Source organism: Lithobates pipiens, unplaced genomic scaffold, assembly GCF_037356315.1.
Source record: "Lithobates pipiens isolate NorthernLeopardFrog02 unplaced genomic scaffold, aLitPip1_a1.2 Scaffold_19, whole genome shotgun sequence".
Classification (NCBI taxonomy): Eukaryota; Metazoa; Chordata; class Amphibia; order Anura; family Ranidae; genus Lithobates; species Lithobates pipiens.
Window position 1 is genome coordinate 507,655,385 of NW_027507764.1, and position 25,650 is coordinate 507,681,034.

The 25,650-nt window shown below is 44.5% G+C and overlaps 1 long non-coding RNA gene across 1 annotated transcript; it reads left to right on the forward strand.

Moving 5' to 3' along the window:
- The first annotated feature begins 2,667 nt into the window (after window positions 1-2,667).
- LOC143998380 (uncharacterized) lies at window positions 2,668-17,844 on the forward strand. Its single transcript, XR_013277893.1, has 3 exons — window positions 2,668-3,082; window positions 3,179-3,252; window positions 17,515-17,844. It is a non-coding gene; the product is annotated as an uncharacterized LOC143998380 (long non-coding RNA).
- Window positions 17,845-25,650: the final 7,806 nt, after the last annotated feature.

The following is a 25,650-nucleotide window of genomic DNA, read 5'->3' on the forward strand; positions in this document are numbered from 1 at the left end:
TGATGCAATGCTTTGCAGCAGGGCTAATTCCTGCACTAAAACTAGAGTATATGGGAGAGGTTGCAGTGTCTTGGCACCAGCACCAGTGCCTAAGGCCCAATTTTTCTGCCCCTGTTTAACAGGGACATGTAATTACAATTCTTGATATAATATTTCACAGGAGGCCCCGTTCCTGTGCCCACCCAGAGTAACTGTGAGGACTTCGCACCAGCACCACAACCACCAAAGGTCAATTTTTCTACCACTGTTCAACAATAGCATGTAATTACAATTCTTGATATAATCGTTCACAGCAGGGCGCTCCAGCGCCCACCAAGAGTCACTTTGAGGGCTTACAATGTTGTGGCAAAACCAACACCTTGTTCCGCCATTTCTGCAGAGCATATAGGGCAGGCCCCTACTTTCAAACATCCAACTTACAAACATCTCCTACTTGCAAACGGAAGGAGACAACAGCAAGTGAGATGAAAAAAGATGGACGACAAAACAAATTATACAGGGGTGATAACCCTTCCCTATGTTTTCCAAAAAGCTTAAAAATAGTTTTTTTGACTGGAGCTACACTTTAAAAATTTACCAGTTGAAAATTACAAACAGATTCAACTTAACACAACAAACCTACACAGTCCCTGTCTTGTTTGCACCGCCTGTATACTGCTGTTCTGAGTATATAGGGCCTGGGGGCCACACGCATTTCCTTTTTTTAATATGGGTACGGGGTTTCCCTTAATATGCGTACAAGACCCAAAGGGGCTGGTAATGGGCAGGGAGGGCTACCCATGCCATTTTTTTCAATGATTTTCAACCATATTGCAGGAACCAGATATAACATTAAAACCGCAAGCAGTTTTAAATGATGTTATTTCCGTTAAATGTCATTTTGTGCAGGGACTGTTCTAAACACGGGAAACACGTGGCACTTCACAGGCATACTACAGACACCCCCCAGGCACGATATTTAAAGGAATATTTCACTTTTTTTTTTTCACTTTAATCGTCATTAAAATCAGTGCTCCCGCCAAAACGGCCATTTTTAAAAACATTTTAGGCATTGACCCATGTCCCCTGGGGCAGGAGCCAGGTCCCGAAACCCTTTTTAGGACAGCATCTTGCATATTAGCCGTTAAAATTAGCACTTTTAATTTCGAACGTTCGAGTCCCATAGACTTCAATGGGGTTCTAAAGTTCCAGAAGAAGCGTGTTAAAACACGCAAAACATGTAGAGCTTTCTCCTCAAGCAATACACCTAAATACCGCGAGTAGAATAATCATATCCTGTAGATTATGTATTAAATGTTTATTATCTATTTTCAAAAGTGAAAATGTGAAATGGCGGTTTTTCTGTATATTATGGAGTACATGAGTTCTGTTGTGATTAGATAATAATTTTTTAGAATCTCTGTTGTTTAGTACAATGGAAAAATGTTCTTAATAAAATGTTGATTTTTATATTTATTTCATGATTATTATTTTGCATACGGTGCCTAGTCCAGAAGCCCCACTCTTTTGCCTTTTTTATTTTTATATACATTACATGGTTGGCACTGCCCAATACATCACATTACAAGGTAGGCACAGTACATTATAGGGTGGGCACAGCACATGACATGGTTGGTACTGCACAACACAGCGCATTGCATGGTGGGGCACAACACAGCACATGCACAAGGTGGGCATGGGACTTTAAGCTCTACGAGCAGGGCCCTCCTGTACCTTTTGTATTGAACTGTACTGTAATTGTGTTGTCCCCCCTATACATTGTAAAGCGTTGCGTAAACTGTTGACGCTATATAAATCGTGTATAATAAAAATAACAATAATAATGACACGCGGCGTGAAAAATCCCACGTTTCCACATGACGCCATAAACGTGAAATCAGTCATCGCAAGTGTCAGACTGCTCCAACCATCTGTCACAACCTTTGTTGCATTTGGATGGACTGCCCCTATGGAGGTAGATCAATTTCTTGTATGGCAGTGTGGAGTTTGTTTCTGAGATCTAAGCCTGAAAAGTAGGGGACCTGCCTGCATCCAGTGACGCGTTACAAGCTCCCGTGCACTAAAAAGAGTTTCATGCAAAAAAGTAGAAAGAAACTTGTCCACATCAAAGTCTGGAAGCAGACCTAGTATACATGGTTTAGGGTCTAGTTGGAGTGGGGAACCCATGCAGTCATGCAGAAACTTGATAATTTGCACCCAGTAAGCCTGAATAGCTGGACAGCTCCAAATTAGGTGGAAGAATGTGCAAGGTACTCCAGAGCATCTGGGGCATAGCAAGCATTGGTTTAAGTGGGATTTGGATATTCTTATTAAAAAATATACAGTTGTGTCAAGCGTTCAGAGAATCTAGGCGAGACTAGCTTCGTGCCTTCCAACACTTCATCCCATTCTGATTTGGCACTGTCAGCTACTTGATTAATAGTGGGGGTATGCAGAACATTATAAAGTGCTAATATTAGTTTAGAGGGTTCTGAGCTAGTATTAATAGCAGTTGTAAGGTTTGCAGGGGGGGGGGGAGATAGTCTCCGGGAATTGTTTCTGTAGGGCGTGGTGTAACCGCAAGTATCTAAATAGCATGAAGGTAGTGAGTTCAAATTCCTCGTTCAGAGATTGGAAGGGCCTCGCACCTGTGGGAGTGAGCACCTGATGGAGGTACTAAAGCCCATAGGTCAATATCCATAATAGAGGAGAGTTCCTGTAATTGGGGATTGCACCACAAGGGAATATTGTCAGGGCTGGACTCTCAGTCAGCCCTTCCTTCTCTGTGCTCGGGTTGCTCAGCTGTCGGTTAATTACCAGAACTCATCGTTCCACAGTGTCTCACCTGTTGATAATCTCCTGCTCGTCAGTCAAGCCTACAGCCAGCCTATCCTGGCTATTTAAACTGCCTGGTTCATTTCATCATATGCCTTCGCCTTTGTCAAACATATCTAGAGACTCTCTGCTGTGTTCCTGTTGAAAACTTGCCTGGCTGACATCCCTTCTGGTTCCTGATCCTGTCTGCTGCTTCTGACTATGCTGATATCTGGCTCCCTGATTTCCTGGCTTGTTTTGACTACCCGATTTGGCTACCGAACCCTGGGTATGTTTTGACTACATTTACAGTTTGTACCATTTTATTAAAAGGTGTGATTTTTACTGCATTTTCTGTCCTTGTCTGTTTCATGGTTCCTGACAGTTATGTCCTCCTACAAGCTTTAACCAGACACTCATAAACGTCACAAGACTGCTATATACTACTGATAAAAAAAGGTATTTGGCATTTATATTTACTAAAATAATTAAATTTCCATGATATGTGTACTGTGGGAGACCAGATACAGTGAATGCAGGGTCCTGGGTTTAGTAACACTTTAATGCTATCTTCAACCCAGCAGTTAAAGTGATTGTAAAGTCTCATTTAAAAAGTAAATAAAAAAATAACAAACATTATACTTATCTCCTCTGTGCAGTGGTTTTGCTCAGAGCAGCCCAGATTCTCCTCTTCTCAGGTCCCTCTTTGCTGCTCCTGGCCCCTCCCTCCTGTCGAGTGCCCCCACAGCAAGGAACTTGTTATGGGGGCACGCAAGCCGAGTCACAGCTCTGTGTGTCCATTCAGACACAGAGCCCCAAGCTGACCCCGCCCCGTCTTTCCTGATTGGCTAACTGACTTTGATTACCAGCCACAGGAGCCAATGGCTGCGCTGCTGTGTCTCAGCCAATCAAGAGTCCTGGACGGTTTACACACTCGTGGACATAGCTGGAGAGAGATGGGGCTCAGGTAAGTAATTAGGAGTGGGGGGCTGGGGAGGCTGCTACCCATGGGTTTTTTATCTTAAAATAAAATTTAAAAAAACTTCTGATTTTACAACACCCTTTAAAGTCGTTGTAAACCCATTACAACCACTTTAACCTACAGGTAAGCCTGCAAGAAATATCTCCCAAACCTAAAAGGTTTAGGAGATGTTTGCATAAACAGCGGCACCAATGTCTACACCGTAGACATCGGGCGCAGGCGCACTGAGCGTGCTGTTTATAACGGCGATCATGCCGTTAGTGGCGGCACCAGCACGCATGCTTGGGAATGACACCATCGCAACTCCGGGCAGTCACAGCACCGGAGCAGCGATACCCAGAAGTCACTCCAGGGTAGATGGTGGCATCGGAGGAGGCGAACGAGGGCCGATGCGGGGGCTTCGATCTCAGGTAAGTAATTCATAATGAGCTAGTATGCTATGCATGCTAGCTAATTATGCCTTTGTCTTTTTTTTTCAGAGGCTTTACTTCCTCTTTAAGAACAAAGCAACAACAAAATCTGGTCAGCACTTACCATGAAGGAGAAGAGGAAGCAGCTGAAAGGTTACTACGAGGTCTTATGAGTGCTTCTGTATGTGTTATTGCGTGGGCAGCGTTGTGGCTGGCAATGACACTTGAATTAAGTGTAACGTATAAACAGATGGTTTAACTTGAAACAAGCTCAGTTAGTGGCTATCATATTTATTTCCTTATGTTCAGGGCCAAGATCGGAGTTAAAAGCAGCTCTGGCATTAAAGAGCAATTTGTCAACATGACCAAAGTCTGGCAAGCCAACTTGGTGAAAAACGTTCTGTTTCGGCACCAATGCTGAGTAGGGATGGGTGAATGGTTTGGCCCGAGCATAAGTTCGGCCCAAACTGAATGAACATTATGTGGTGTTCGCAGCAAATTCGAAAGCCACGGAACCCAGTTAAAGTCTATGGGACACTAACATGAAAAACCAAAAGTGCTAATTTTAAAGGCTTATATGCAAGTTATTGTCATAAAAAGGACCCGGTCCTTCCCCAGGGAACATGTATCAAAAAAAAAGTTGCATATAATGCAAAAAAAAAAAGGTTTTAGAAACTGACATTTTTTCTGGAGCAGTGATTTTAATAATACTTGATGTGAAACAATAAAAATGAAATATTGCTTTAAATATAGTGCCTGGGGGGTGTCTATAGTATGCCTGTAAAGTGGCGCAGTTTTCCCGTGTTTAGAACAGTACAACAGCAAAATTACATTTCTAAAGGAAAAAAGCCACTTAAAACTGATCGCGGCTGTAATGAATTGTCTGGTCTCGGCAATATAGAGAAAACTCATTGAAGAAAACAGCAAACCAACCCTGCGACAATTTTTTTTTTAAAAAGTGCGTAGGGGTCCTCCCAAAATTTATAACCGGACCCTTATCCAAACACACAACCTGGCAGGCCGCAGGAAAAGAGAGGGTGGGAGTTTAACAAGACACGTGGCCACTCATTAAAATTAGAAGAAAAGAGGTTTAACTTTAAACTACATAGAGAGCTCTTTACTGTAAGAGCGGCAAGGATGTGGAATTCCCTGCCACAGGCAGTGGTCTCAGCAGGGAGAATCGATAGTTTCAAAAAACAATTAAATAAGCACCGGAATGACCACAACATACGGGTATATACAATGTAATACTGACATATGATCACACACATAGATTGGACTTGATGGACTAGTGTCTTTTTTCAACTTCGCCAACTATGTAACTATATGTAACTATGAGAGAGCACCCCCCCCCCCCGAACCGTACCAGGCCACATGCCCTCAACATGGGGAGGGTGCTTGGGAGTAGCCCCCCAAAGCACCTTGTCCCCATGCTTTTGGGGACAAAGGCCTCATTCTCACAACCCTTTCCCGGTGATTGTGGGGGTCTGCGGGCAGGGGGGCTTATCGGAATCTCACGTTGCCCGACGAGCTGAAAAAGTAACGCTTCTTCTCGGTGACAGCTGTGACTCTGTGACATCACTGAGTGGCCCCGCCCTCAGCTATATAACAGCTGTCAGGAGAAGAAGCATCACTTGGCTGGAGCCTCCCATGGAGCTGTTGCGGCTTTTTTTATTTTATTTTTTCGGCTCATCGGGCAACATGAGATGGATCTACATTGTGGGATATTTTAATTTTTTTTATTTTTTAATAAAGGACCTGACCCAAAGTATCTCCTGTCTTTTTTACTATTTTTGACACATTTTTTTGTGAAATGTTAGGAATACAATGTACCCGTTACCACATAGGGAGGAGGCCAGGATCTACGAGTCCCCTTGTTAAAGGGGTCTTCCAGATTCCAATAAGCTCCCCACCCGCAGACCCCCACAACCACCAGGCAAGGGTTGTGGGGGCGAGGCGCTTGTCCCCATCAACATGGGGACAAGGTGCTTTGGGGGACTACTCCAAAGCACCCTCCCCATTTTGAGGGCATTTGGCCTGGTACGGTTCGGGGGGTGCTCTCTTGTCCCCCCTTTTTTCCTGTGGCCTGCCAGGTTGCCTGCTTGAATAAGGGTCTGGTGTGGATTTTGAGGGGACAGCCACGCAATTATTTTAAAATTTTTCGTTTGGGGTTCCCCTTAATATTCATAACAGACCCAAAGGGCCTGGTAATGGACTGGGGCGGGGGGGGGGGGACAAATGCCGTTTTTTTCAATAAGTTTTATGTGTATTACAGAGACCCGACAATTCATTACAGCTGCAATCAAATTTAAATCACTTTTTTCCTTTAGAAATGTCATTTTGCAGTGGTGTTGTTCTAAACACGGGAAAAATGCGCCACTTTTCAGGCATACTATAGACACCCCTCAGGCACAATATTTAAAGGAATAATAGGATTTTTGTACTCACTGTAAAACCCTTTTCTCTGAAGTTCATTGACGGACGCAGCTCCAGAAATCTTGACCGTAGGGTTATTACGCCTCCTTCAGGAGAGGACTAGGCAGAACATGTAATACATGTGAAAACAACAGAACTTTACAGTTCCGCCCAGGGGGTGGTCCCACTGGTAATAACCCCTCAGCCTGCTTCCTGCCGCTCAGTACATCAACAAGCAGTATAACGTAAATCAATAGGAGGGGAGGGTGCTGTGTCCATCAACGAAATTCAGAGAAAAGTATTTTACGGTGAGTGCAAAAATCCTATTTTCTCTTTCGTTCATTGACGGACACAGCTCCAGTAATCTTAAATCATAGGGACGACCCCAAGCAGTGTCATAACGAGGGGTGGGAACAGCAACAAAACTTCCCCCACAATCAACGGTGCTCCCTAACAGGGGAGTCACCATGTTAACTAACCGCATCAGAACTTGCGGTCAACAAATGCAACACTGCATTAATACTGTAAAATAACAGTTTTTAAAACAGAAGAAAGAGTGCAGAATTGCAACATTACACGGCCGCCTGCAAAACTTTGTGGCCAAAGCAGGCATCCGAAGATGCGCTTACATCCACTTTGTAGAATTTGGTAAAGGTGTGAACGGACGACCAAGTCGCCGTCTTACACACTTGAGCGACTGACGCTTGATGTCGCAAAGCCCAAGAGGTTCCAATTGCCCTGGTGGAATGGGCCGTGAAGGGAAAGGGGGGCACCTACCCCTTCAAGGCGTACGTCTGGACCACAATCTGTCTGATCCACCTGGAAATGGTGGCAGACGAGACCGCCATACCTTTTTTTGAACCAGCTACCAAAACAAACAGAGTCTGACTTCTGAAAGGGAGCCATGGCAGACAAATATATCCTTAGAGCCTGGACCACGTCCAGAAAATGAAAGGCCTCTTTAGGTTGTGCCGGCTTAGGACACAAATATGGTAACACAATGTCTTCATTGATGTGAAACGTCAAAAACACTTTTGGCAGAAAAGAAGGTTGCAGATGCAAAACCACCTTATCCTTGTGGATAACCAGATATGGCGACTTGCAAGACAAGGTCGCCAGTTCCGAAACCCTCCTGGCCAATGTAATGGCCATTAGGAAGACCACTTTCTGAGAAAGAGTCAACAAGGGAATTTCCCTGATGTTCTCAAACTGCGGTTTTTGAAGTGCCGATAGCACCAGGTTCAGATCCCATGGGGGCAAGGGTGGACACACCGGAGGGACTAAATGCCGGACCCCTTGTATAAAAGTGTTCACTAGAGAGTGAGATGCCAGGGGTCGTTGGAAAATGGAGCTTAAAGACAACTTCCGGTCTACTCCTCGCTGTAGGAACAGCAGGATCCTGGAAACGGAATAGGTGTGCGGACGTCACCCTTACTTCTCACACATGGAGATGTAGGCCTTCCAGGTACGATGGTATATCTTCCGAGAAGAAGATTTATGTGCCCTCAACATAGTTGAAATCACCGAGTCCAACAGGCCCCGGTTCCTTAGCACCTGGCTCTCAACAGCCATACCGTTAAAAGCAGTGATGGTAAAGCAGGATTGGTAAAGCAGGAATCGGACCTTGCGCATCGGTAGTCGCCAGGGAGCGTCCACAACCAGGCGTACTAGGTGGGCGTAGCAAGGATGCCGAGACCAATCTGGGGCAATCAGTATCACTGGAATTCCCTCGGCCTCCACTCTGCGGAGCAGACGTGGAAACAGTTTTAGCGGAGGGAAGGCGTAGATCAGTCGGTACTGACCCCATGGAGCCACCAGCGTGTCTTATGCATCCGCCCAAGGATCTCTTGTCCTGGATACGAATCTCGGTACCTTCCGATTGAGATGGGAGGTCAGGAGATCCATGTCTGGTATGCCCCACCGCAGGCACAGCAGCCTGAACACCACCAGATGCAACGCCCATTCTCCTGGGTCCAGCATCTGGCGACTTAGATAGTCCTGCCTGCCAGTTTTCTACTCCCGGGATGTAAATGGCCGACAATGCCGGTACATGTCGCTCTGCCCACTGAAGGATGTGAGTGACCTCCCGTGCTGCAGCCGAGCTTCTTGTCCCTCCTTTATGGTTGACATATGCCACTGCCGTTGGCGTTGTCTGACTGGATCCTGATCGGACATCCTCTTAGTCTCATCGACCATGTGGAGAGGCATAGCCTGATCGCTCGGAGCTCGAGCACATTGATCGGCAACTTGGATTCCTCCCCCGACCAGAGGCCCTGGGTCGACTGTACTCCCAGTACTCCATCCCAGCCAGTCAGACTGGCGTCTATTGTGATCACTGTCCAATGCAGAGGTAGGAACAACTTCCCGGACCGAAGTACCGAGAACCTCAGCCACCAGAGCAGGGAGTCCCTGACTGCCTGGCTCACCCCAATCTGCCAATCCAGGGATAGTGGAGATTCGTCCCATTTTGTCAATATCTCCTTCTGCAAGACTCTGGTGTGAAATTGGGCGTACGGTACCGCCTCGAAGGAGGCCACCATGAGGCTGGGACTTGCATGCAGAAGCACAACAACGACCACCTGCGGTTCATCAATAGCTTTACCATGGCTCTGAGAGTCTGCAGTTTGTCTGAAGGGAGAAACACTCTCGCTTCCATGAAGTCCAGCAGTAAGCCTAGGTACTCCAAGCTAGTCAGTAGAGTCAGAATAAGCACCAACTTTTTTGAGGTTCAACAGCCACCCAAATTCCTGCAGAGTTTGCATGGTGATCGCCACATCCTCCTTTAATTCTGAGGCGGAAGCTGCTCTTAAGAGGAGATCGTCTAGGTAACCCACGATTGCGATCCCACGTTGTCGCAACAACGCCAAAATTGGAGCCAATACCTTGATAAAGACTGAGGGTGCTGATGCCAAGCCAAAAGGGAGAGCCACAAACTGGTAGTGGTCTTCCCCTACTGCAAATCGCAGAAACCTCTAATGCCTGATAAATCTGGGTTTGTGCAGGTACGCATCCTGGATGTCCAAAGACGCCAGGGAGTCCCCTTGATGGAGTGCAGCAACAACTGAGCGAACTGATTTCATTCTGAACCTCTGTACTTTTACAAAGCAATTTAGGGCTTTCAGGTCCAAGATTGGATGTACCCTTTCCTTTTTGGGGACTAAAAACTGATTGGAGTAGAACCCCTGAAACCTTTTCAATTCTGGAACAGGCACTATGACCCCACTGGTTAGCAGGTCCCTTACTGGCCCCAACATGGCCTCCCGGCGAGCCGGGAGTAAGGGTATGCAGGAGGGGAAGAATCTGTTTGGTGGCCAAGAGAGAAGATCTATCTTGTAGCCAGAGGAAATCAGTTTGCAGACCCATTGGTCAGAAAGCCGAGAGGCCCACCGGGCTGCAAACTCCCGAAGGTGACGCCCCACCCGCAGGGCCAGTGCTACCACTAGGCAACTGCCTAGGGCACACTGTTGCCTAGGGCTCCCGGCCACTGGTGTTCCCTCTCTCTTCTCTCAGTAAGCAAGTAAGTCTCAGCATCAGTAGACAGCCGTCGCTCTGTTCGCACATAGTGTCAGAGACGCAGCGGCGGCGGAGGACTGTGTCTGTGTCCCGACTCTCGAATTAATGGAAGCAAGTAAACATTCATTGATGGGCGCCGGTGAGGCTGCATTTGATGGTTGGGCGCTGGTGAGGCTGCATTTGATAGGTGCTGGTGAGGCTGCATTTGATGGGCACTTCATTAAAAAGGTGGGGTATACATGGGCAGGGCAAAGGGGGTGGAGTCAGGGGTGGAGCCGGGGGGTGGCAAAATTAGGTTTCGCCTAGGGTGTCAAAAATCCTTGCAACAGCCCTGCCCACCTAGAGACAGGCGGGACAAACCTTCATGCGGTATCACCTTTTCTCGCAGGCTTGTTAGGCTTGAGGGTCCAGGGACGCTTTTGTCCCTCGAAGGTCAGACTGGGAGCGTTTAGCCGAAGTCCCGGACGGACGGAAAAGCCTCTCTTGAGCGGAAAATGAGGGCCCTTGCCTGCGGCGTGGCTCCTTAGTCTTCCTGGCCTGTGGGAGCAAGGTACTCTTCCCGCCTGTGACATTCTTATTAATGTCATCCAACGAGGCTCCATACAGCCGCTCACCAAGGAAGGGTAGATCCGTCAAGGCTTTTTTAGATGCCTGGTCCTCAGACCAGCATTTTAGCTAAATTAGGCACCGCAGCACCACTGCTGACACTGAAGCCCTGGAGAGAAAAGGAAGCGTATCCAGGGCCGCGTCACAAATGTACTTAAGGCTGTGCACTAACTGGTCTGCTAGTTCCACGCAGACAGGAGTAGCCTGCTGCTTCTCCAATTCACGGTGCAAAAGTTTTGCCCATTCAGTAAGTGTCTGTGGCCAGTACTGGTTGTATTGCTGACCCCACCTCCATAAATAAGGAATGGGCCACTGCCTCGGCCTTCCTGTCGGTAGGGTCCTTAAATGCAGGAGTCCCCTCTACCTGGATCACAGTTACTTTGTTTAACCTGGATACTGGGGGGTCCACGACTGGAGGAGCCAACCATTTTTTAAGAAGGCTCTCCTCAAAGGGGCACCACCATTCTTTTAGGGACCGAGAAGGTCTGTTGCGGGCTTCCCCATTCCTTGTATATGAACTTATAGAAATAAGTCACTTACGGAAACACCTTAGGTGTACGGGCTGCCTTGCGGGACCCAAAAGGGAATGTTACTTCAGCAGTGGAACCTGCTGTTTCCTGATTTTTCAGGGTATCATGCACAGCTGTGATAAGTGCTCCAACTAGCGTTTTGTCTTGCATGGCCCCGGACAGGGACTCATTCTCACTATCCGATCGGTCCTGGTCAGTGCCATCTGAAACAACAGAGCAGGAGCCGCCAGTCTCAGTGGGGCCTGAGTCTGCATCAGAGTTCGCCCTGGAGGACGGGGGGGCAGGGGGAGCCTTTTACCACTTTTGCACCCGCACACCGCCTCCACCCTGGCAATGAACGTTTCAAGGACCGCCGACAAAGCGTCCAAAGGTGCTGCACTGTTTGCAGACGAGCCGGTTGCAATTGCAGGGAGTTCTGGGGAAGAAACACCAGTTTCTGAAGCCATGCTAACCCACCCTGTCTGCCACCCTTGGGGACTTAGGACAGGTGCACAGTCCCACCCTCCTAGATGCTGCAGACTGAGGGGCCCCCACCGCAGGACTCACCACCCTCAGCACCGATTGCTGTGCCGTTCAGTTACAGGTGTCTGCGTCCAGTATCAGCTCCCAGGTGTCCTGAGAAAAAAAATGCACCATTCTGAGCAGCAGGGACCAGCACTGGAGATAAAAACCGCAGTGGGCTACAACAAAATGGCCAGCGGCCGCCCTGTATAAGGGACACAATCACTAGGAAAATGGCCACCGAGCTACAGAAAAATGGCACCCGACCATGCTTTCCACTGAGGCACACAAAAAATGGCCAACAAACTGTACACAGTGAAAGAACAGAGATAATGGCGGCAGAACATTGCTATGGCGATCAGCACATGCAGACCTCCAGACACCCAGCGGGGAGACCACAGACACCCAGGGACACAGACACCCAGAACAGACCCCATCTAAGGTGAGAGTCCCCCAGAGGACCCCTGGCTACAGGTACATACACCGCTCAGCAGCCCGTCATGCATCATCCCCCACAGGGGGGAGGGAGGAAAAATAGGGACAGGGAGAGAAGAGAGGGAGGAGAGGGACCCTCTAATCGACCTCCCAGGGAATGCCCAGCTGCTCAATCCCACCAAGGCAGGAAGAGCTGTACTTACCATCTGGATGAGCTGGGGACATCCCATCACAGACCCACTCCCGAGCAGTACGGGGTGGCTGCTGGCCACGGCACACTGTGACAAGGACATTGGTAGTCTGTTCATATGTGTGCCCCAGAGCGTTGCGTTCACCGGCAGTCCCTGGAGCCTGAGGGGCATGTCGTAGCTGACCCAGCGTGTAGCTAGGGTCTGCACAGGCTCGATGGCCAGGCTGAGGAGACTACAAGGATCTAGATTATCCAGCCTGTCACCCAGCCGGCTGTTGAGAGCAGATCACAAGATATTAAAATCTTGCGCAAAAGGCAAACCTTTCAGCAAAAAATCCCAGGACCGATGGTCCTGCAGGGCGCCTAGGTCCTTCTCCTTCACTAGGCAGAAAAAAACCTGAGCTGTTGTTTTCACATGTATTACATGTTCTGCCTAGTCCTCTCTTGAAGGTGGCATAATAACACTATGGTCAAGATTACTGGAGTGGTGTCCATCAATGAACGAAAGAGAAATTTCCTTTTTTAATTGTTTCACTTTAAGCATTATTAAAATAACTGCTCCAGAAAAAAACGTCCGGTTTTAAAACTTTTTTTGCATTGGTACATGTCACCTGGGGCAGGACCCGGTCCTCAAACACTTTTTATGACAATAACTCGTATATAAGCCTTCAAAATTAGCACTTTAGATTTTTCATGTTTGTGTCCCATAGACTTTAACGGTGTTCGTGTGTTTATCTGAATTTTTTGCCTGTTCGCAAGTTCTGGTGCGAACCGAACCGAGGGGTGTTTGGCTCATCCTTAGTGCTGTGTGATTACCCTATTAACAGGGGTGCAGGATAGACAACGTAAAGTAAACAGTTATATTAAACTGGACCTAAAGTCAATGACTAACTTCTAATAGAAGACCTGTTAGGATGTCTAAAGGTGCTAATATTCCCAAAAGGATAGTGGTCAGGCAAGTTGAGATAAATTTACAGAATGACTGTTACGACTCACTGGCCTAAGCATGATTGCTTGATGCAGCTATTTATAATACATAGGTCCTACTGCACTTCTAATAAGTTGTTTCTGTGTGGGGGGGGGGGGGGGGCGACAGGATATGGTAAATTGTCCGAAGTGTCGGGCCCTTCAGCTGCCTTCATACACATGATATGGCGACGTCTCAAATTATTTCAAAAACAAAGAAAAAAGGTTCGACTGTACAGGCCAGACAAGGAGTAAAAAAAAAATCTATATAAAAAATAATCACAAGGTTTTTATTATGTAACAAATTTCTTAAAACAATCCATACAAAAAAAATGTTAAAACCCATTAATCAGTAAGATGGATTTACTGTGCTATGTATTTGCCTTCATGTGCCAATGCGTTTGACCAGATTGGTTCTTCAGGCCTTGTGAGACTACCACAGCACTTATCTTGGTAACAAACAGCAACAGCACAATAGCCCCCTGGGCAGGCACTGGGGTATCAAAGAGAACTGGACCACAAAAAAGATCAAACACGGTAAGTCATTCCACCATCCAACAAGTAGGCGCCCCAGCATACATGCAAAAAGGGGAACAGAACATCAGAGGATAATTGATATATCTCTACTTCCGTAGGTCAGCTAGTAGTCTGATATAAGAGAAATTCTCATCATATTTAGGGGCAAACGTCAATAGAAAAACAGGACAACAGGCAATATATGGCCTATGGAAGTTCAAATCAAGTATAGCTGGCCATAAACTAGGGAAAAGGGGGTTCAACTGCTGTACCCATGCTGGGGATGGCGGCAGATATCCAGATGAGCCAGATGATGCAGCTTTGCAAATTATTTTGCTACTGGCAATCAGTTATAGCTGTTATAAATAGTTTTTATTTATTTCAGATACTTATAAAGCACTGTCAATTTACGCAATGCTTTACATTTATACAGTATTCTACATTGACATCAGTTCCTACCCTCAAGGAGCTTACAATCTAAGTTCCCTAACTCACATTCATACATACATATACTAGGGCCAATTTAGACAGGAGTTAATTAACATTCCATTATGTCTTTGGAGTGTGGGAGGAAACCGGGGTACCCACAGGAAACCCATGCAGGCACAAGGAGAACGTGTAAACTCCAAGCAGGTATTGCTGTGGCTGGGATTTGAACGCACGACCCTAGTGCTGCTAGGCAGGGGTGCTTACCACTTAGCCATTGTGCTGCCCAAATAGAACCTTTCAAACAAATATTGCTCTAGATCCTATCAAATGTCTTCTAGGGATGTTGGGTGAAGGGGTTTTGTCACCAGATGCCTTAGCTCCAATTAGCTGACTTCTCTTCCTTGCACACCAGCGTTAAAACGGTTATCTCTGCATCCATCTACTCATTCGGAGTGGATACAAGTTAATAATACATATTTTTATAGATAAACCTTTCAAAATAGACAATGGCGGTTATTTACAAAGGAAATCCACTTTGCATTACAAGTGCGAACTGCAAGTGCAAAGTGTACTTGGAAGTGCAGTCGCTCTAGATCCAAGGGGGACAAGCAAGGAAAATAAAAAACAGCATTTTAGCTTGCACGTGATTGGATGATAAAATCAGCAGAGCTTCCCCCCATTTCAGATCTACCCTTCTTATTTACAGCGACTGCTGCATCAAGTGCACTTTCAGTGCAATTTCAAGTGCACTTTGCACTTGTAGTTTACACTTGTAATGCAAAGTGGATCTACCTTTCGTAAATAACCTCCAATGTCTCCCTAAATTTAAACTTTGTAATTCCTGGTTGTCAGTACCAGGACTGGCTCTGATCTCACTAATTCCCCAGAGGTTTTTTTAACACAGCCTGAGCGTCACCCTTTATTTGGTTACTATGTGCTGCCATATTATCACTACCCTGGGAGCGCACACACATTATTCAGAAACTTGCAATGTTTATTAGTTCTCTTCTATGCTGTGCAACGACATTTGTTGTCTAGTAGGAATTGCACATAAAATTTGTTCTGTTTTTTGTAGATAGTTGTAACCCAGTGTTAATGACGTCCATGGAGACATTAAGTATGCAGAGTATTAAACAAATATGTATGGTTTAAAAAATGTGGTAGTTTATCATATGAAGTGTATTGATATCTGAGTATTCCAACTTTGCTCATTTAAAGTCTGTACATTCCCATTGAAAAATTATATAAATGATTCCTGGTCTTTAAAGAGGTTGTGCAGTTGTTTAATTTTGCTCCTCAATTTTTTTATTTGACTAATTGTTTTTTAATGAAAAAAAAAAAAACACTACCCCCCCCCCCCCCCAAAAAAAAACAACCATAAATGCTTGCCCAGATACAGATGTCCAAGAGAGGTTGGATTAGGCCTGCATTTCCAAACACTACCTAATAACTATGGATAGCATTAGAATGATCTCTTAATGGTTTCTGAATTTTGGGGCACATGGGTGCAGGACGTTCTTTGGTTATGTACTTATGGGACTGGGTCCCAATATAACCTGGTTGTTCATGGGTACTTTCATGTATGTGTTTATGATCTTATCTACTTGTAACATTGAGATGTGCTGAAGACTTTTTATACATACTGGAATTGCTATGATGTGTATCAGATTGTGTATTCCCATGCCTTTTTTAAACTAAAGAAAAAAAAGAATTGTCAGAAGTTCTTTCTTCTCTACTCCATCATTCATTCAGGTTGGATATGTGAATACAGGCTGGATATCTTAAAATTGAACCTATTGTCTTGGGATGAATACCCAATGAAACTACGATTGCCAACAGATAAAGGCATTGATCTGTCTTCAGATTTCAATTTTATTTTTCATTTTGCTCTAATAATTTTTTACAATGCATCCAATATACGAGTAAGCATCGGCTTCTACATTTTTAAGATGTGCTTCACCTGTAATTATAAGGCATCAATTATTTAAAGGTACTCAACTCTGAAACATTATTTTCTTTAGTGTCTATCTAATGCAACTAATTATGTAAGATCAAGACTATATGGAGATTGTAAAACCAGACCGTAACACGTTTGGCCAGCTTTACATACAGTAGGCAACAGTTGCAGCTGGGTTTCCTAGACTTAAGAGAATGCATTAACTTGGCTTAAAAATACTTGTCTCACCCTTATGGAATTATCACAATATTTTAACTAGCTAGAAGAGGCTTTCATGCAATGTACTTATATATTTTGTAATAGTTTGTAAGTAATTTGCGTATAAGGCAGATATAATTAATGAGATGTTATGGGACTGGTTCATATTTTCCTATTAGTCCCGGAGGAGATTAGCTATGCCCCGGGGGGTTCTACTCACATTTAATAACGTTAAATACTTTCAAGGGAACATTTACCATGAATATCATACAAAAGTCCACTAAGAATATAAACTATGAGCAACTGTGTTGCATTCACAATGAACTCCTATTAGAAATCTCAAGGACCCGTACTGCGTGATGTCCTATGCTCCTTACCCAGTGCTATGTGTCCTTATAATTTGGTCAAAAACATCATATCGTTTTTTTTTTGTTTGTGAATGCAATAGCGTGCTAATTTTATTTACACACATTTTCATCTCTTACTTTAATAAATTTCACCTGAATTTTAAATTGCACTTTAGATCCTTGACATTAAAAACATAAACCTTTTTGTTGGGTCCAAAGCCAGTAAATTCACCTGTTGACCTAAAGGTTGGATTACCTAGTATACTGTCAACTTAATCACCCCCTATTTATTTTCTTAGCTGTTTAAAAACATCCATCTATCTTAGCAGGATCACAAGATCATATTGAGATGGGGGTGTCAGCCCGGGCAGAAGAGGGTGGGAGCTAGATATAGGGGATATTTCAGATGATACATGGCAAACAATATTAGAAAGGGTAACCCTAGTTTCAGTATCACTGGCACAATGTTTGACACAATTATTTATAATATACAGAGTATATAGAACACTGGTCAAATTATTTAAGTGGGGCAGGCGTGATTGCCCGGCCTGTCCACGGTGCCAAAAATCACCTGCTGATTTAATACATATGATGTGGACTTGTCCTAAACTGGCCAGATATTGGCGAGAGGTGGTGAATACAACTGACAGGGCTGGCTTAGCCCTTCCTCCTCTGGGCTGGCCGCTCAGCTGTCGGCTAATTGCCAGCTCTCTTCTCTTTCCACAGTTACCAGCTGTTCCCGATGATGCTCGTCTGACCTGCCTATTTAAAGCCTTCCTGCTCACTTTTCCATTTGCCTTCGCGTTGGTCACATCACAGGGAACCATCTTCTGCTATTTGTTTCAATACTGGCTTGCTGACATCCCACCTGGCTTCTTATCCTGCTTGTGGTTGCTCTCCTTGGATCCCTGACTTCCGGGCTGGCTGATTACCCGATCTGGTTAATGAACTTTGGACTGGCTGACTACCCAATCTGGCTACAGGACTCTGGCTATGCTTGACTACGCTTTTTTTCTATTTACATTTTTATTAATAAACAAGTGTGATTTGATTGTACTTCTGTCTCAGTCTGTTTCATGGTTTCTGACAAAAACTAATGAAGCCTTTAATAAATATATCCATAAGGACCCAAAAATTTGCCTGTTGGGCTACCTTGATGAAGAACTTATGCCCCATGAGATTCTGATACCAGTTAGCAGATTATTGTTTATGGCACGAAAGCTAATTGCCCTAAGGTGGATATCTCCGAGTGCACCTTCTTTTGAGGAATGGCACCTTCAGGTAAACGATAAATGATAATATTTTGAAGGAACAACAGATCTATTGTAACAGAGGCATATCCAACTACCTGTACAAACTGTGGAAACCATGGATTTCAGTTCCACGGTTAGCTCCATCCTCACTGGCTATTGCTGATCGTTAGAAGGGTGGGCAAGTGTAGTTATGGATTGTAAAAAATGGTACCAGACGGAAAATGGAGGTAGAGGGTTAAATCGGTCGGTAGCAAAATAATTAAAGACTTGAGCAGCCGGCAGAGGTAACTTTTTATATAGGTACAGATACACAAAACACTATGCTGGGAAGGATATGGAACAGTTATATGATTTGCTTGAGGTGGGGTTATTTTTTTATTTATTTTTTTGCCTTTGTTTGTCTGTCTTTGTTTTTTTTATGTTTATGAATATGTTGTTATTATTATTATTTGTGGCTAATGTAGAATATATATAAGAAAAAAGAAAAACTCAGAATTTACAATAAAGAAGTAAGAAATAATAAAAAAAAAAAAAAAATTATAGCAGGGGTTCTCCTTTTTCTAGTCTACCACTGACAGCACCCTTCATTGCATGATATTGGCCCCAACAGATTTCCAAAGACTAGAGTTCCAGAGATTTAAAGTGACTGTTCCTAAAATCATTACTGCCAATTAATGCTCTGAGCAAAGAAAACATGGGATTCTACAGAATACAGTAGTGATGTACATGCCGGAGGTTCAAACCATTGATCACAGTGAGGGATTAGGATTTTGAGGATCATGGAAGTTTTGGATTCTGCAAGATTACTTAGTGGATCCTTTCTCGTCACTACAGGAGAAATCAGTGGCGTGAGCAGCATGAGAGGTGAGTATCCCCTGTCTTCTTTGTAAATTAAGCTAAATAAAGGGGGAATATAAATCTGTTTTAGGAAAAGAATAAATATTTAGATCAGCCTTTCTCAACCTTTTCAACACAAAGGAACCCTTGAAATAACTTTCCGGTCTCAGAGAATAAAAATTACTATACCTACAACTGGTCAGTGGAAAGAATTCTCCTTACACTTGTGAACATTGGGAAGAATTAACCCCTTAGAGATAACTAAAAAGATCAATGGTGTCATTAGGAACTTCTGAGAGCCAGGAACCCTGGTTGAGATTCAAAAACATTTCAGCTTAATCCCCCCCCCAAACCTCATATATTTATGATTTTTCATTGTAGATATGTAAGAAAAGGTTATAACTTATCACGTTTTTATTTTGCTATCTGATTCCCATTTAGGGAGATGTACCTTCAGTTCCTGTCCTATAGCTGAAACAGAAAATTAAAGAAAATCCCTGCAAATTTTGGGAATCCATTGGGGCCCCCCATGTCACCAGAACTAGTGTCACCATTGGATGACTGTTCTGTACTGTTCTGGGATAATCCAAAATTTGAGATTTGACATAGAATAAACCTAAAAAAATTGAAAAAAATATACATAGAAAACTTCACATGTAGAAAATGTAATTTATTATAGAAAAATTGTTTTAAAAAAGTCTTGTATTAATAATACAAAACATTGTAAGATCCACACAATTAACATTGCACATTGCAACTATCAACATTGCACATTGCATAAATGATGTTTGTAAACATTGCACATTTGGCTGTTTGGCCATAAAGTGGTAATCCCCATCTACTTGCTGTTCCCTTGAGTCATAGATTTGGACAAGGAATACTGCAGAGGGGGATATCCAATACGTTTCAAAAATATTGTTATGAATCTTCTTCAGGGAATACTACCACTTCTGAAAAAACAGCTTAGATTAGTAAAACATTGATACAAATTCACATGTGAGTATGCATCTAAATTATCATTGACATGCACTTACAAAGAATATGTATGTTTAGCAGAAGCAATGCTCCAAAAAACATGAATGACATGGATGTCATGTATCGGCCATTAAAGGCCTAGCCTAGGTGGATGCCCGCTGTCCATGTCCAAAAACTGGCAGATATCACCACCCTGAATTGCATGAATGGGCACTGTGGGCTGGGAAACAAAAGAGCAAAAAACATGATGATAAATCTCCAGGAAGAAAATAAGTCTCAATTCCAGGAGATAAAGGGTCAGCCTGGGGTGTTATTCCTCATAAGGCTGGCCCAGTAACTAATAAAAAATTTGCCTACTTGAGATGTCCTTAGGTCAAACCAGCATAGTGCAAAAGTCCCATATTGAGATGTCAAAGTTGCCAAGAAAACAAAGTTCCCAAGGTCAGCGGTCAAGGAGGAGACAGCATGGCTCCATGATGGTGAACCATAGAGGAATGGCGCAGAGGGACGCAGATGACGCCCCTAATATAGTGCGCATGTGCTGGAGGATGCACGTCATATCGCACAACCGTGTCACTATTACTTACGCTTCTGCGCAATGGGAATGGGTGCTGCGTGTGTGGAAGCGACGCAATACATGTCGCAAAAAGGTGACCACGCAATCTCCGCCCACGCCAACACCGCATCCGGTCCCTCGGAAACAACCATTCGGGGATCGGAACAGAACCAAGATGGACAAATTTCAGCGGAACCCACATTGGAAAAGGAAAGGCATCCATGCTTTAGGGAGAAAAGTGCCTCTGCCATTACAATCTATATACATTATATGACAATAGTTGTAGACTACCAATTATTATAAATGTCATTTAAAGAGAAAACCCAAAACCATGAATCACCTCATTCAAAATATATGACCCACTATCTATGGAGTCCAAAACAAAGGAAAGGATAATGGGAAAGAAAAACAAATCCCCAGAATCCATAGTTTACCAATCATTTGAATACAAATAGCATTGAATTGTAATTGAGCACAAAACAAAGGAGGGGAAAGAAGGAGAAAACAGATTACATCCACATACATGTACAATTTATTAATATAATAATGATAAGAAGGCAAATAGACACAGAGATATGTTTTTACAGTATATCACCATTAATCAGTCTCTCCAGAGAAAAATCCATCCAAAAAGGGTCTATAACTTTCACATTCATTAAAACCTGGGGGTGTCGTTGCCTTACAAAATCTAATCCAGCGCAATCCATAATCTTATTCCAGTCACCTCTACGGGTTGGAATGTGCACTGTATCCTATGTCCTGGCATCCTGTAATTATGATCCTTGGCCACATGTCAGCTAAATGGCAAATAGAAATTACCAATACTTATGCTATGCAACTTGGCAACTCGTTGACATAATTCTTGTTTTGTTTTACCTACATAGAAAGCCCTGCACTGACACTGCATAAGGTACACCACCCCTCGCGTCTTGCGATTTTCAAAATGTTTCACCCGAAAGAAATCACTGTTAGGCAAGAAAAATTGTGTCCTTTTTCCAATTACCGGGCACTGAGAGCATGACCACATGGAAAGGTTCCCCAGATCTTACAGGGGTCTCCCCTCGTTTCACCTTTATATTCACTATATTCACGGTTAATGAGGGTTTTAACAGAGGAACATTCAATTAAACAACAAAAGAAAACAAAAAAACTTTTCAGGTTTCTTTAAAGCCTTTGTTAACCTAAAAAGAAAGAAAAAATGATCCTGTTCCCTTAAAGCATGTTATACAGTGCAGTGTTTGTGCTGAGTAATTTGGCCCCCTGTAACACCTGGCTGATCCTACCTGGTTGTGCCCTCCCCCTGTAAAGTGGCCACTGTATATCATGGCTGCTGAGCCCTGACACCGTGGTCAGTTTACGTGCCTCCGTCACCCGCATCCCTGCTCTGTCCTCTCTCCTCCGTCCCCCCCCCCCCGCCTGTCTGCTTGTGTCAACACCTGCCCCCTCCGCTCCTGCTGCTCTCATAATAACTAGAAAATAATCCCATCCCCTCTGTAATATAATAATAAGTGCAGCTGTGCCTGTGTTATATACAAAATATGCTTGTCTGTACCTATATTACAGCGACCCCTGGCGATCACATGACTCCTCGGCTCTCTATATTCTCTCTTCCCCTCCACCCTGGCTGATGTCAGCGGGAGTGCTCGACCCTGCCCGCTGGAGCTGTCAGCCAGGCGGGGAAGAGAGCCAAGAAGTCATGTGATTGCTGAAGTCACGCTGATATAGGTACAGACCGACATTTTTTTAATATAACACAGGGGCACTTATTGTTATGTTACATAGGGGATGGTAGCATTTTATAGAAGTGACTTAACAAACACTTTAACTGATGTACCCTTCAGATGGAAGTTCATCCCTTTGATCTGCAGAGGAATGCACAGAATGATACGGTGAGGAATCAACCCAGAACTACGCGGGAGAATCTTGTCAATGATATCAAGGCAGCTGGGACCATAATCACCAAGTAAACAATTGGTAACACAATACGCCGTGAAGGACTGAAATCCTGCAGCACCAGCATGGTCCTCCTACTCAAGAAAGCACATGTACAGGCCTGTCTGAAGATTGCTAATGAACATATGAATGATTCAGAGGAGAACTGGGTGAAAGTGTTGTGGTCAGATGAGACCAAAATTGAGATCTTTGGCATCAACTCAACTCGCCATGTTTGGAGGAGGAGGAATGCTGCCTATGACACCAAGGACAGCATCCCCACCATCAAACATGAAGGTGGAAACATAATGCTTTGGGGGTGTTTTTCTGCTAAGGAGACAGGACAACTTCACTGCATCAAAGGGACGATGGACAAGGCCATGTACCGTCAAATCTTGCATAAGAACCTCCTTCCCTCAGCCAGGGCATTGAAAAAGGGTTGGGAATGGGTATTCCAGCATGAGAATGACCCAAAACACACAGCCAAGGCAACAAAGGAGTGGCTCAAGAAGAAGCACATTAAGGTCCTGGGGCGGCCTAGCCAGTCTCCAGACCTTAATCCCATAGAAAATATGTGGAGGGAGCTGAAGGTTTGAGTTACCAAACGTCAGCATCAAAACCTTCCTGGGAAAAGTATGTGGGCCACTCAGGCTTGATAGAGAGGGGGTATGTGGACAGTGCATCCACAGCTGCTGCTAGAGTGCTGACAGGGGATGGAGCCTGTCTTGGCTCCTGTAAAGGTTCAAAGAAGGAAGGGTAACCCCTAGAAGTCGCACATCTATGGAGTCCTACCGCAATGAATGGAGTGGCAACCTCAGCATGAACTCCGACCAGACCATCCCCCTTGAGTGGCTGAGGTTGCCACTCCATTCATTGCAGTAGGACACCATAGGACACCTTTCCTTCCTTAAAACCTTAATGAGGTATGCTATGTACACACGATAGGATTTTCCGACAAAAAAACATAGATTCTTTTCCGACGGATGTTGGCTCAAACTTGTCTTGCATACACACGGTCACAAAAATGTTGTCGGAAATTCTGAATGTCAAGAAAGCAGTGACGTACAACACGTACGACGAGCCAAGAAAAATGAAGTTCATTAGCCAGTGCGGCTCTTCTGCTTGATTCAGAGCATGCGTGGACTTTTGTGCGTTGGAATTGTGTACACACGATTGGAATTTCCGACAACAAGTCTTGTTGTCACAAAATATGAGAACCAGCTCTCAAACATTTGTTGATGGAAATCCCGACTGTATAAGAAAGATGGTGGCCAACTACAAGAATCGTCTGACCTCTGTGATTGCCAACAAGGGTTTTGCCACCAAGTACTAAGTCATGTTTTGCGAAGGGGTCAAATACTTATTTCACTCATTAACCGCTTAAGGACCGCCTCACGCCGATGTACATTGGCAGAATGGCACGGCTGGGCACAATCTCATACCTGTACATTCCCTTTAAGTGCCCAGCTGTGGGTCGCGAGCGCGCCGCCGGCGGCGCACTCAGGACCCGGTCCTGAGCTCCATGACCATGGCCGCGGGACCAGCGGACCTAATCCCCACAGGTGTCCCATGATCGGGTCACAGAGCTGAAGAAGGAGGAGAGGTCTGTGTAAACAAACCTCTTCCCGTGCTTCCTGCAGAGGCTATCACTGATCGTCTGTTCCCTGTTATAGGGAACGACGACGATCAGTAATGTCAGACGCCAAGTCACGCCCCCCTACAGTTAAAAACACACACACACTTAACCCCTACACTGCCCCCTAATGGTTAACCCCTTCACTGCCAGTGACATTTTTACAGTAATCAGTGCATTTTTAATTGCACTGATTGCTGTATAAATGACAATGGTCCCAAAAATGTGTTAAAATTGTCCGACGTGTCCACCATAATGTCGCAGTCACAATAAAAATCGCTGATCGCCGCCATTACTAGTAAAAAAGAAATTATTAATAAAAATGCCATAAAACTATCCCCTATTTTGTTGACACTATAACTTTTGCGCAAACCAATCAATTAACGCTTATTGCGATTTTTTTTACCAAAAATATGTAGAAGAATACATATCAGCCTAAACTGAGGAAACAAATTTTTTTTATATATTTTTGGAGGACATTTATTATAGCAAAAAGTAAAAAATATAGAATTTTTTTCAAAATTGTCGCTCTATTTTTGTTTATAGTGCAAAAAATAAAAACCACAGAGGTGATCAAATACCACCAAAAGAAAGCTCTATTTGTGAGGAAAAAAATGACGCCAATTTTGTTTGGGAGCCATGACATGCGACCGCGCAATTGTCAGCAGTGCCAAATCGCAAAACAGGGGCCTGGTCCTTTTGCTGGAAAATGGTCCGGGGCTTAAGTGGTTAAAATGCAAATCAATTTATAACTTTTTGGAAATGCGTTTTTCTGGATGTTTTTGTTGTTATTCTGTCTCTCACTGTTAAAATAAATCAAACATTAAAATTATAGACTGATCATTTCTATGTCAGTGGACAAGTGTACAAAATCAGCAGGGGATGAAATACTGTTTCCCCTCACTGTATCTAGGCTCCGTTCACACCTGAGTATTCTGGAATTGCAGCAAAACACGTAACGCATTTGCCATAATAATATTACTTCTACTGGCACCCCAATTGCGGTGCGATTTTGCTGCGTGATAAGTCGCGCTGCAATTGCAGCAAATTGCAATGCTTGACACTGTCGCCCCAAAGAGACGCTGCTCCTTTCTGAGTAACAAGCTTCGCACGTTGCAATTTTGGCGTGATTTATCGCGCTGCAAAAATCACACCATGATTGGGGCACCTTAGAAGTAATGACATTGGAAAGCGTCCCGCTTTTTGCTGCGATTCTGGAATCATAGGCAGAATCGCCTGCAATATTGTAACGCCCAGGCGTGAATGGAGCCTTAGGGACCTTAGATTGTAAGCTCCTTGAAGGCAGGGACTGATGTGAATGTACAATGTATACATAAAGCACTGCTCTGTCAGTGAAAAGGTTAAAGCTGATGTAGGAAGCATGCAGGGGGCACATCCTGGTAGGTAAGTGGTTGGGGCATCCTTTGCTGTCAGCCCCTGTGTGTGGTGGTGGGGTTCCCCCTCCCCCTATCACAGTATACACACACATACAGCCCAGACTCTGCAGCACATCGCCCACAGGATACCACACTGACGTCATGCCAAGCAAGGCGCGCTCCCGTGGAGCACGACGTGCGCGAGCACAGCTGTTCCGCAGCCGTTGCTGGGGTTCGTGCTCGCGCGTGACGTCCTTGCATTCTGCTGTGCGTCTTCCGCGTACCTGTGACTTTTGGCCG